General features: G+C 42.4%; 1 long non-coding RNA gene across 1 annotated transcript; it reads right to left on the bottom strand.

Moving 5' to 3' along the window:
* Nucleotides 1–1,257: 1,257 nt before the first annotated feature.
* Nucleotides 1,258–12,432, bottom strand: LOC122555259. Its single transcript, XR_006313219.1, has 3 exons — nucleotides 12,221–12,432; nucleotides 10,077–10,134; nucleotides 1,258–1,348 (listed from the first exon to the last, which is right to left on the bottom strand). It is a non-coding gene; the product is annotated as an uncharacterized LOC122555259 (long non-coding RNA).
* Nucleotides 12,433–13,003: the final 571 nt, after the last annotated feature.

Here is a 13,003-nt window from a genome sequence, read left to right as displayed (position 1 = left end):
TGAATTATGTAGCACTTAACAAGTTTAATTTTCCAGAATCATAATCTAATGAATTTTTATTTTGTTAATTTTTGATACTTATATCTAAAAGCTTTTGCATGGTTCCACATGAAAGCTTTCTAACTAAAATCCAATTCCCTCACTTACATTTCATGCCCTTTACTGGAGCAGAGGAATTGGAGATTGATGATTTTGGATAAAATAGTCTCATAATCCTTTTGAACGAACTGAAAATTGTTTAGCTAGTGACACAAAATTTTGTTAATCAAATCTGACCCTGCTTAAAAATAATTGATCTTCTTCCCAGTTTTGCTATCAGGTGCCGTGACTCATGAATGCATTCTAACAATTGCAAATAATATTTTAAAATCAAGATAGCCTCACGGAAAACATCTTTGCATTTAATTTTCAAAGAGATAGTTTTAAATGATACAGTATCCTCTCATAACGGAGCATTTTTGAAGCTATTTTAATGAATGTCAAACACATGAAAGGTAGCCAGAAATAAAAGGATTTCAGCAGGTTTCCCACCACAAGAGACGATCATTCAGAGCTTTGAAGACCACAATTTGGGTATTCATGCGATTGAAGGCAAAGACCATTTCTGATGAGAAGAATAGGTATTTGAGGCTGCAAATGCTATTGAGAAACATGAAGCGCAATCCTCTAAGGACACAAATAGGCATCAATCACACACCTCTGCTAATGAGTTGCTAAGAAGTACAAGGAAATGCTTATTGGAAAAGGAGGGATACTCATTTTTTTTAAGTGGTATGGACCAGACCAGAACCCCTTAAAACATTTCAAGAAGGTAGCCCAACCTTAACTTTGCTAATTGCTTTAAGCAAGTGTGATGTGGATATTCCAGGAGGGATGCAACAGGTCAAACCACGTAGTTTTAAACACAATAGAATTTATTTACAAGATTACCGAATGAAACACAAACAAAAGTGAACAGAATACAGAATAACTTAATCTATCCAAAACTCCAACAGATTATCCCAATTTAATGATGCTGTTCCCAATACTTTCATCTATTTCCATAAACATCCCTCAGCACAAAAGGTAAAATCAAACATAGATTATTACAGGAGTGAAGCCAGGGAGAGAGGAGAATCAGCTTGCTTCTTTGGGTCCAGCAGCTTTCTTCACACAACTCCTAAAAAACAAATCAAAACAGAGAAAGCTGAGCTGGGAGAACTGCCACTCCCCTTTCATTGTACAAGAAGTTTGTTTTTCAAAAACTTGAAAGCCTGTTGCCTGAGGCAGTATCTGTTAGCTATAATCAAATTGGCGTTGAAATCCTTCATCCCCACACTTTTTGGAGTCTGTGTGTTTTACGACCTCTCTGAAAGAAAAACCAAGGACAACATAACCTTATTAAATGATTAGCTTTGTCACACAGGCAACAAAAGGTTAAAGGCACACATATCCTCAACCCTTCTCTCCTTTAGATAACCTGTTATTTTATCAAAATAGCTCATTGCAACCTTTTCTGTCCTTGCTCTGGCACAACTGCTTCGCTTGGATAAGAGGTTCCTTTTCAGGTTGGTGACCCTGTAACCAGTGGGGTTCTGCAGGGATCATTGCTGGGACTGCACATTCTTTATGGTGTATATTAATAATTTATAGGAAGGAAGTGAATGTACTGGAACCAACTTTGCTTATGGCACAAAAATAGGTGGATAGGCAAGTTTCAAGAGGGATACAAACAATTTACTGGGAGACATTGATAGATTAATTAAGTCGGCAAAAAAATTGCCAAAGGGAAAATAATGTGGGAAAATGTGAAGTTGTTCATTTTGGAAGGGAGAACAAAAGAACAGAATATTATTTAAATGGTGAAAAGTATAGAAAGCTCCAACACAAACAGACTTGGGGGGATTTGTGCATGAAACACAGAAAGCTAGTACACAGGAGCAGCAGGTAATCAGGAAGGCCAATGGAATGTTGGTGCTTATTTCAAGGGAGTTGGAGTATAAGAGTAGGGAAGCTTAATTGCAAATGTACAAAGTGCGGGTGAGATCACATTTGGAGTACTGTGAGCTGTCTTGGTACCCTTATGGGAGAGTCGAGGACCAGAGGGCATAGTCTCAGAATAACGAGGCATCAATTTAAGCCTGAGATGAAGTGGGATTTCTTCTCTGAGAGTGTTGTTAATCTTTGGAATTCCTTGCCACAGAGAGTCATGAGGGCCGAGTTCTTTTGTACATTTAAGGCTGGGATAGACAGATTTTTGATCAGCAGGGGAAAATGCAGGAAAGTGGATATGAGGAATGTAGGATCAGACATGATCTTATTGAATGGTGGAGCAGGCTTGCTACCTGATGAAGGAGCAGCGCTCTGAAAGCTTGCACTTCCAAATAAACCTGTTGGACCATAACCTGGTGTTGTGTGATTTTTAACTTAGCATTATATGAGTAGAAAATGCTTGAGCCTAAATATTTTCTAATCACCCTACGCATTGTTGGATTAGGAGGGTCTTAAGTCCAAGCCTTCTGACGGGGACAATAGGGATACTGTCACTGTATCACCAGAACCCTTAATGCTGCAGTCTATTATAAAGGGTCTGATAAATGGACACATGGATGATTGGGTTTGGCCAATGCATATTAGGGAATGGGAAATCATGTTTGATGAATGTGTTGGAGATTTTTGAAAATACTACCAATCAAATTGGTAAAATAGAATATTTGGATTAAAAAAAATTTGTTCAAATCTCTGGCAGGAGGCCTTTTAGCAAAATTAAAACACATGGAATAGGAAGTAATGACATTGATGAAGGATTGGCTGAGCAGGCTTGATGGGTTGAATGGTTGATGGGTTGAAAGGAGAAAAAAAACAGATTTCATCTTTTATATCCTTCGGATGTCACAAAATATTTAACAGCCTATTGATTGCTTTGACATTTGATTGCAATTTATCAATATCAAAGTTTGTCCAACAGCATCAATATGTATGAACAGTTTACCTTATCAAATCCTATACTCATCTTAAATAACTCTTACATATCACTTAATCTCCGTACTCAGGGAGTAGGTAATCTATCCTAATTGCTGAATCCTCCTGGCTATGGCATTGTTCTGGTTAAACTGCTGTATTCATTCCAAGGCCAGTATATCCTTTCTGATATCTAGTGTTCAAAAGAGAAACAGAATTCCAGATAGCGGCTAACCAGATGTGTGTCCAGCTGTAATACAGCTTTTATCCCTTTACGTGTACACGTATGATTCCAGATTAGATTATCGCTTCAACTTTACTGATGCTCGAAACGTCAATTCTCCTGCTCCTCAGATGTTGCCTGACCTGCTGTGCTTTTCCAGCTCCACACTTTCCAACTCTGACTCTCCAGCATCTGCTCACTTTCTCCAATTTTATTTTCCTGTTTATCCCAGATATTCTTTGACTCTCTTGTCACTGAAGATTTTAACTATCTCTACCATAACAAAAATTCAAGGACTCTATTTCCACTGCTCTCTGAGGAAGAGAGTTCCACAGTATCATTTGGGGGAAGCAATGGTCTATTGGTATTATCATTAGACTGTTAATCTAGAGACCCAGCTAATGTCCAGGGGATCTGGCTGTGTGAAACCTGCAGAGGGTAGAAATTGAATTCAATAAAAATCAGGAAAGAGTCGAGGGGTAGCGTAATAAAATCCATCCAGCTCACTCAGGGAAGGACACTGCTGTCCTTACCTGGCCTGGTCTACATGTGACTCCAGACCTGCAGAAATATGGTTGACTCTTAACTGCCCTCTGAGCAATTAAGGATGGGCAATAAATATTGGCCTAGTTCGTGATATCCACATCCCATGAATGATTTTTTTTTTAAAAATCAGACAGAAAACAATTCTTAATGTAGTCTTAAATAGGAAATGCTGCATTTATAAACAGTCTCCCTTAATTCTAGTCTCTACCATGAAGGGAATCATACTTTCAGCATTTACCTTGTCAGGTCCCCTTAGAAACCTATACGTTCCACTGAGATTGCCTCTCATTCTTCTCTATATCAATAGGTATAGTTCCACCCTCTCCAACCTTTCTTGTTGGATAACCTAGGAATCAATCAAGTGAGCCTTCTCTGGACTGTTTCTAATGCAGTTATGTCAGTTCTCAAATAAGGCTGCCAAAACCCAATACAGTACTCCAGATATAGTCTTGCTGATACTCTATATAACTGGAGGCAAGCATAACAATTTTTATAGCCCATTTGTATTCTAAATGCTTGGAAAGTCCTAGTTAATGTTAAAGAATGTGAAATTTGAAACACAAACAGATCATCCATGATCTTATTGAATAGCAGAGCAGGAATGAGGTGACATATAGTCTACATCTGTTCATATTTTACATGATTGGAGGTAGCCTTTTAAGTTATTCATTACAGATGTTGTGATTTTTCTACTTGGAACCCGACTATTGAGTTTCTCACATCTGACAACCCCTGAACAGTCCTTGGTGGGAGGCAATACGCAAACTGTGGGCAACTGAGCATTACATTAATTTAGGGTTAAAAGCCGCAATAAAAATGATTCTCTATTCTGGTCAATAAAAATTTGTCTGCCTTAGATCCAAAGTGGATAGTCTCAAACATCCCCACGTCAAACTGCCACAATTTTGTCCGCTCGCTTATGTTATCAAATGCTCCTTAATAAAATTCTAATGATCTATTCATTGTAGGTTAGATGGATTGGCTGTGCCAAATTGCCCATAGTCCAGTGATGTGTCAGTTAGGTGGATTATCCATGGGAAATGCAGGGTTATAGGGTGGCGGGGGGTGAGCCTGGGTAAGATACTCTTCAGAGAATTGGTGTGGGGCTCAATAGTCTTTTTCCACACTCTAGGGATTCAATTATATTCTAGATGGAAGAATATGGAGTGAGCCATGAGAAACAGAATTACAAGTCATTTTATTGTTTCATAGAACATAGATAGAACATAGAAGAATACAGCACAGTACAGGCCCTTTGGCCCTCGATGTTGCGCCGATCCAAGCCCACCTAACCTACACTAGCCCACTATCCTCCATATGCCTATCCAATGCCCGCTTAAATGCCCATAAAGAGGGAGAGTCCACCACTGCTACTGGCAGGGCATTCCATGAACTCACGACTCGCTGAGTAAAGAACCTACCCCTAACATCTGTCCTATACCTACCACCCTTAATTTAAAGCTATGCCCCCTTGTAATAACTGACTCCATACGTGGAAAAAGGTTCTCACGGTCGACCCTATCTAAACCCCTCATCATCTTATACACCTCTATCAAGTCATCCCTAAACCTTCTTTTCTCCAATGAAAACAACCCCAAGTGCCTCAGCCTTTCAGCCTTTCAAAAGAGTAAGCTGAAAAAAATTGAAACTTCTGGCAGTTTAAAGCCAAGGCTAAGTATCATAGAATCTCTACAGTGTGGAAGCAGGCCATCTGGCCCATCAAGCCTACGTTGCTCCTCTGAAGAGCATCCCACCCAGACCCACCTCATCCCTATAACTCTGCATTTCCCATGGCCACTTCATCTAGTTGCACATCCATAGACACTATGGTCAATTACCTAACCTGCACATCTTTCGACTGAAATCATGAATCTCTCAAATCATGAAGATAGAAAACTTTAACTGACTATAACACACAGAATTAGTAATGATGATCTGTAGGGAAAATTCCAAGGGCAGGATCCAGCAACCATGTCTAATGACTATGTCAGTCTTAAAGACAAAACTTATAATGGTGCAGAGATGAATGACAATTCAGATGATTGGTCAGAATACAAAGAACAGAGAATGACTAAAAGGCTCATTGGGAGAAAGCTATTGGAATATGGGAGGAAGCTGATTAAAAATGTAAATAAGTGAAGATGTTAAAAACGAAAAGAGTAAGTAAAGTTATTATTGGTGCTTTAGCGAGTGAGAATGTGGAGTTAATGGTAAATAATAAAGAAATGGCAGGAGAAATGAATGAATACTTTGTTCTATCTTCTCTGTAGAGAATATAAAAAATATCCAAACATGTTGAATCGTTGAATCCAAAGGCAGGGAAGTTATGCCAGAGCTTACAAGGTGATAGCTAGACCACAGCTGCAGTACAGTGCGCAGTTTTGACCACCACAGTATAGCGAGGATGTGATGCTTCAGAGAGAGTTTCAAGGAGATTCAGCAGGATGGTTCCTGTGCTCTGAACTCCAGTTAAGCAGAGGCATCTGATGGAGACCTGATTTGTGGGTGGCACGGTGGTTAGCACTGCTGCCTCACAGCGCCAGAGACCCGGGTTCAATCCCCGACTCAGGCGACTGACTGTGTGGAGTTTGCACATTCTCCCCGTGTCTGTGTGGGTTTCCTCCGGGTGCTCCGGTTTCCTCCCACAGTCCAAAGATGTGCAGGTCAGTGAATTGGCCATGCTAAATTGCCCGTAGTGTTAGGTAGGGGGGTAATGTAGGGGAATGGGTGGGTGGTGAGTCGGTGTGGACTTGTTGGGCCGAAGGGCCTGTTTCCACACTGTAAGTAATCTAATCTAATGATGGGTACAAATGAGCGGCATAGTCAGGATAAGAAGGAAAAAAGCTTTTCCCTATAGACAAATTAATCACAGGTGGAGGGGGGGATGGGGGAGTCAGGGGGAATGTACATTCAGAAGGTTTAGAGGATTTTTGAGGATAATGTTTTGTACCCAGAGGGTGGCGTGTACCTCAAACTCACTGCCTGAAAGTTGATAGAAATGGGAACCATTACAACATTTAAGAAGTATTTAGATGAATGCTTGAAATACAATAACTTGGGAATCAACTGCACAACTCCCTGAAAGTGGCCAGGCAAATTAAAACAGTTGTTAAGAATGTTTATAGGATCCTTGGGTTCATAAATCAGGGCATTGAAAATAAAAGCAAGGAAGTGATACTACACCTGTATACAACATTGGTTAGACTACATCTGGAGTACTTAGAAAGGATGTTAAATCCCTAGAGAGAATTCTATAGAGAATGATCCCAGGAATGAGTGGTTTTAGACACAAGGAAATATCAGAGCAATTGGGTTTATTCTCCTTGGTGCAGATTAGATTAAGAGTTGACCTTATTCAGGTGCTCAACATTATGAACAGTTTTGACAAGGTGAAGGACGATATTCTGTTTTCATCAGTTGGTATTGAATTGAATTTGAACCAAATGGTTTAACGTCACTTGTGTTAAAGAAATAAATACCGTGAAAAGTGTAATACATCATGAAGGTCTAGTGCCATTTTGAATTACAGAAGATATTAAGATATAACTAAGACATAACTAAAAACAGAGTTCTTCCTTCTTTCTTGTGTTCTGCTCAAGATTGTTACGTGCAATGTGGTCTGCACAATGGGCTCCATGCTCACCAATGTTCCTGCTTCACAATCCATTCCAGGGGTCCTGCTCTGGGCCCACTATCGCAGCCACAGCTCTGCCACCATGGGTAGCACACTGGGCCTACCATGCACCTGCTGCTCTGGTCCATCCTCCAAGGAGGACTCAATTGGGCTTACTGCATCGCCACAGCTGAAGCTCAACCTCTTGATTCCATCGCCATTTGCTTTCTCCACCAACCAAAGGTGCCACCCTGTTGTCGCCACCATCTTGAAAGCTGGTGCCATCGCCACTGCCTCGCGTCCTGCACTGGTGCCACCACCAGTGTTGAGGTCACCATGCACCAGCTGCTGGGCCCACTCTCACAGCTGTCGCGAGCTCTCGAAGGGTGCACTCTCCCTCACACTGGGCTCACTCTTCCCCACACTGGGCTCACTCTCCCTCACAATGGGCTCACTCTCCCCCACACTGGGCTCACTCTCCCTCACAATGGGCTCACTCTCCCCCACACTGGGCTCACTCTTCCCCATGAGGAAAGTGGGGACTGCAGATTCTGCAGATCAGAGTTGAGAGTGTGGTGCTGGAAAAGCATAGCAGGTCAGGCATAATCCGAGGAGTAGGAGAATCAGTATTTTGGGCATAAGCATTTTGAATGAGGATTGTGAGCTGAGGGGTAGAGAGATAAATGGGAGGGCCATGGGGCTGGGGGTGGGAAAGTACCTGAGAGTGGGATTGGTAGATGAAGAGGAGGATGGAGCGGATAGGTGGGAAGGAAGATGGACAGGTAGGACAAGGTCAAGAAGGCGTTGCCAAGTTGGAAGGTTGGATCTGGGATAAGTTGAGGAGAGTGGAAATGAGGAAACTGATGTAATCCACATTAACCCTGTGTGGTTGGAGGGTCCAAAGGTGGAAGATGTGGTGTTCTTCCACCAGGCATCAGGTGGTTAAGGTTTGACAATGGAGGAGGCCCAGAACCTGCATGTCCTTGGTAGAGTGGGAGGGGGAGTTAAAGTGTTCGGCCATGGGGCTGTGGGGTTGCTTCATGTGTGTGTCCCGGAGATGTTCTCTGAAGCTTTCTGCAAGTAGGCGTCCTGTCGCCCCAATGTGGAGGACACTGCATTGGGAGCAATGGATACAGTAAATGACATGTGTGGAAGTGCAGGTGAAACTCTGATGGACGTGGAAGGCTCCTTTGGAGCCTGGGATGGAGGTAAGGCGGGAGGTGTGGGCGCAGGTTTTGCAATTCTTACGGTGACAGGGGAATGGGCCGGGAGGGGAGGGTGGGTTGGTGGGAAGCATGAACCTGACAAGAGTGTCACAGAGGGAATGGTCTTTACAGAACACAGATAGAGGTGTGGAGGGAAATATGTCACTGGTGGTGGGGTCTGTTTGTATGTGGCAGAAATGGTGGAGGATAATGCGATGTATCAGGTGGGGTGGAAGGTGAAGACCAGGTGGGTTCTGCCCTTGTTGCAATGTTGTAGGGGACAGAGGTGCAGGAAGTGGAGGAGATACAGTGGAGAGCATTATCAACCATGTGGGAAGGGAAATTGCTGTCTTTGAAGAAGGAGGCCATCTGGCATGTTCTATGGTGGAATTGGTCCTCCTGGGAGCAAATGCGGCAGAGACAGAGGAATTGGGAATAAGGGATAGGCAGGGTGGGAGGAGATGTAGTCCAAGTAGCTATGGGAGTTGGTGGGTTTGGAGAAGATATCAGTGTTGAGTTGGTTCACTGGGTTCACTCTTCCCCGCTTTGGGCTTACTGTCCCCAATGCTGGGCTCACTCTCCCCCACACCTGGCTTGCCCTTCCCTACACTGAGCTCAATCTCCCCCACACTGAGCTCACTCTCCCCCACACTGAGCTCACTCTTCCCCGCACTGGGCTCACTTTCCCTCACAATGAGCTCACTCTCCCCCATGTTGGGCTCACTCTCCCCCACACTGAGTTCACTCTCCCCCGCACTGGGCTCACTCTCCCTCATGCTGAGCTTGCTCTCCCCCATGCTGGGCTCACTCTCCCTCACACTGAGCTCACTCTCCCCCGCACTGGGCTCACTCTCCCTCACACTGAGCTTGCTCTCCCCCATGCTGGGCTCACTCTCCCTCACACTGAGCTTGCTCTCCCTCATGTTGGGCTCACCCTCCCTGTGGAGCCAACTCTTGCCATCACTGTTGCACATGCTAGGGAGACTGGGCTCACAGTTATCCTGCTGAATACACTGAAAAGGCTTTTAAAGATAAAAACAATTTCAAAATTATCAGCAAGAGAAACGGGAGGAAGATGAAGAGAAACTAACAGGTCCTGTGTGTAAGCTAGGGTAGAGGTGGGTGGTGGCATTGACACACTGTACATACCTTCCCCCAAAGCAGCTAATAAGTCATACAAAAGGTCATTGCACAGATTAGAAACACATGGTGTAGAGAATAAAATATTAGCATGGATAGAGGATTGGCATGGCTGGCAAAAACAGAGAGTATGGATAAATGGCTCTTTGTCCGATTGGCAAGGCGTGAGTACTGCAGGGATCTATGCTGAGCCCTCAATGTTTAACAGTTTATATTAACGGCTTAGCAGACAGGAGCAAAGGTGTGATAGCCAAATGCACAGACAACACAAGGTCAAGGAAAAAAGTGAAGAGGACATAAGGAAGTTGCTGACCAACATAGATAGTTTGAATGTGTAGGGAAAAGTCTAGCAGATGTGAAAATGAGGAATTATACACTTTGGCAAGAACAATAAAGAGCAGGATATTACCTAAATGTTGAACAACTGCAGAACTGCAGATGGATCCGGGTGTCCTAGAGAATTGGACCTAGACATTAGCATGCACATAAAGTAAATAATCAAGGTGGTGATTAGAATGCTATCATTTACTATGAAAAAAATTGAGTACAAATTCAAGCATGCTGTGCTTTAATGATACTTTGGTAAAACTGCATCTCAAATAATGTACACTGGTTTGTTCCTATTTAAGGAATGATGTAAATGCATTGAGTGCGATTCAGATTTGGTCAGCTGGATTGAATAAGCCAAACTTTGCACAGACCGAACTTGGTCTCTTGAGGTTTCGAAGGATCAAAGCGCATAAAATCATAAATGGTCTTGATAAGGATGTCACTTTTTTAAAAAATTACCATTCACCCAAGCGCATCACTGGCTAAGCCAGCAATTATTGCCCAGAGGGCAGCCACATTGCTGGGGTCTGGAGCCATGGCAGGATTCAAACCTGGGTCCCTGGGATATTAGCTGAGTTTCTGGATGAGGAGACTAGCGATAATACAACAAGGCCATTACCTTCCTGTCCAGGTTTAGAGGCAGTTTTAATATTAGAGGTTGCTGTTTTCAAACAGAGATGAGGATTTTTCTAGTCTCTTCGAAGGTTGTGTAACTTTGGAACTTGCTGCCTCAGAAGGCAGTGGAGGAGGGCATCATTGAATATTTTAAAGGGGGGGGGTTAGATAGATCTTTGTTCGACATTAAAATGAAAGGTTATCAGAAGTAAATGGGAATATAGAATTTTAAATACAAACAAATTAGTCATGCTCCTAAAGAATGGCAAAGCAGGCTTAAGGGCTGGAAGGTCTACTTCTGCTGTTCATGAGTGAAAAGTAGGACACAACAATCACAACACACAATTTAGTCCTGAGTTGAAAATGGCTTATTTCCATGATGGACTTGTCCAGCCCCAGTTTATGCTGAGTTTCACTCCTACTGGGAAATGAAGAGCTTGCTAATGCTGTACCTCATTTCTCTCTCTCTCTCTCTCTCTTTCTCTCTCACTCTCAACGTGAGTCAGCTACTTACCTTCAGCTCCTTTACTTCATGGATAGTCATGGACCAAGGAAATTTCTTGAGCCAATCATCACTTATGCTTTCCGTCAGATCCAATTAATTCTGAAAGCCTATCTGACTCTTTTGGCTTATATTGATCGCTTTCCCTGACAGGGGATCCATACTTTGATTGATGCTGACTCTGTCTTCCTGAATAAATTGTCCGTCAACTGACTCTGACTCAGTGGATTGACCGAAACACTGACTCCTCTCAGGCCATGATTGATGGTCACATCTTGGAACGGGAGTTGCATGCCTTAGTAACTCATTTCCATTGGCTGAGGCACTCTGCTTCCTTCATTTAATCAGACGTATTGGGATGGAATCAACACTGACTGTTTCAATAAGTGAAAGGTTCTTGGTGTGATCAATGCAGATGCTTCACCTTGACGGACATATTATATTTAAGATGTAATTGGCCTTTGTTCTTCTCTGATCTGGTAGAAATGAGGCGAACATCCATCTTGCTCAAAACAGTTTTACTCCTGGAAGCTGAATCTGAGGTAACCGTTGATAATTATCACAAATACCCACCTGGTTCACTAATGCCATTAAGGAATGAAAGTTTGCTAATCTAGTCAATGTGTGACTCCAGAGTTGCAGCAACGAGGTTGACTCTTAACTCCCCCCCCCGGATTGGCTTTTCAAGCCATTCAGTTTAAGGGCCGAAAATGCTGGTCTTACCTGTGTTATAGACTAGGCTAGACCCCCACAAATCATTTCAGGGAAGTAGCCTCGAACCTAACTTTGCTAGTTGTTTTAAACAGGTATAACGTGGATATTCCAGGAGGGATGCAGCTGGTCAAATCACGCAGTTTTAAACAACACAGAATTTGTTTACAAGATTACTGAATGAAGCACAACAGTAGAGAACAGAATGCAGAATGACTTAACCTATATGAAAACCTAACAGATTATCCCACCTTAATGATGCTGCTCCCAATGCTATCTGCATAAACACCCCTTAGCAGTATCTTATAGGAGAGAAGTCATGAAACGCACCCATGAAACGCAGTATCTTATAGGAGAGAAGTCAGAGGGAGAGAAGTCAGAGAGAGAGAGCTCACCTGGACATGGTTCTTTGAGTCTTCTGCAATGAAAATCTGGGATCCTCCAAATGGCCAGCAGATCTCAAAGTCCAGGACTACTGCCACATCAGCACCCCCCTTCCCATCCTCAGGAGGCAAGGCCCAATGCTGGGTATGATTGACTCTGCACACATTGGGCCTTTGCCATGAAGAAGCATTTTCCTCATGCTCATTCTGCACAGGCTTGTGGTTTTGGCACGAAGCAGCAAACCTATGCTGTAAGAGTTGTGAGAATGCTCAATAATTTTTGACATCACTATGGAAACCATTAAAATCTAATTTCAAAAATAATCCCATTAGCGTTACTGATCCCAAGAACAACAATTGAAAATCTGATTATAGCAATTCAACAAATATATGAAACATGATGTTCACTGAGAGTCAGATGAATTTGTGAGTGCATATAATATTGACCTTGATGCAGAGATGTTGGAAATAGATTAAAAGAAAGATAAGTGCTGGCGGAACAAAATACCCTGATGTCAACTGCATAACCTATATTGCAAATAAAATACTTTGAAATGATTGAAATGAATGCTCTTGTTTGGTATTTTCAACAAAATCATTCAGAGTATAAGGAGATGAGGTTATTTTTTATTATTAGCCCCATTGCTTTTTATGCAGTGATAAATCTTCAAATCCTTTGCCAAATGATGCTATTTCCAGGATTGGGGTTATCCTTGAATTTGAATTTCTCTAAACTGTGGATAAAAATGACCAACATAAACATCATTTTTTATTGCAGTCCAATGAGTTTTTCAT

The sequence above is a fragment of the Chiloscyllium plagiosum genome, chromosome 1 (assembly GCF_004010195.1).
Source record: "Chiloscyllium plagiosum isolate BGI_BamShark_2017 chromosome 1, ASM401019v2, whole genome shotgun sequence".
Classification (NCBI taxonomy): domain Eukaryota; kingdom Metazoa; phylum Chordata; class Chondrichthyes; order Orectolobiformes; family Hemiscylliidae; genus Chiloscyllium; species Chiloscyllium plagiosum.
The sequence above is the reverse complement of the archived record's forward strand: the minus strand, read 5'-3'. Positions and strand labels throughout refer to the sequence as shown.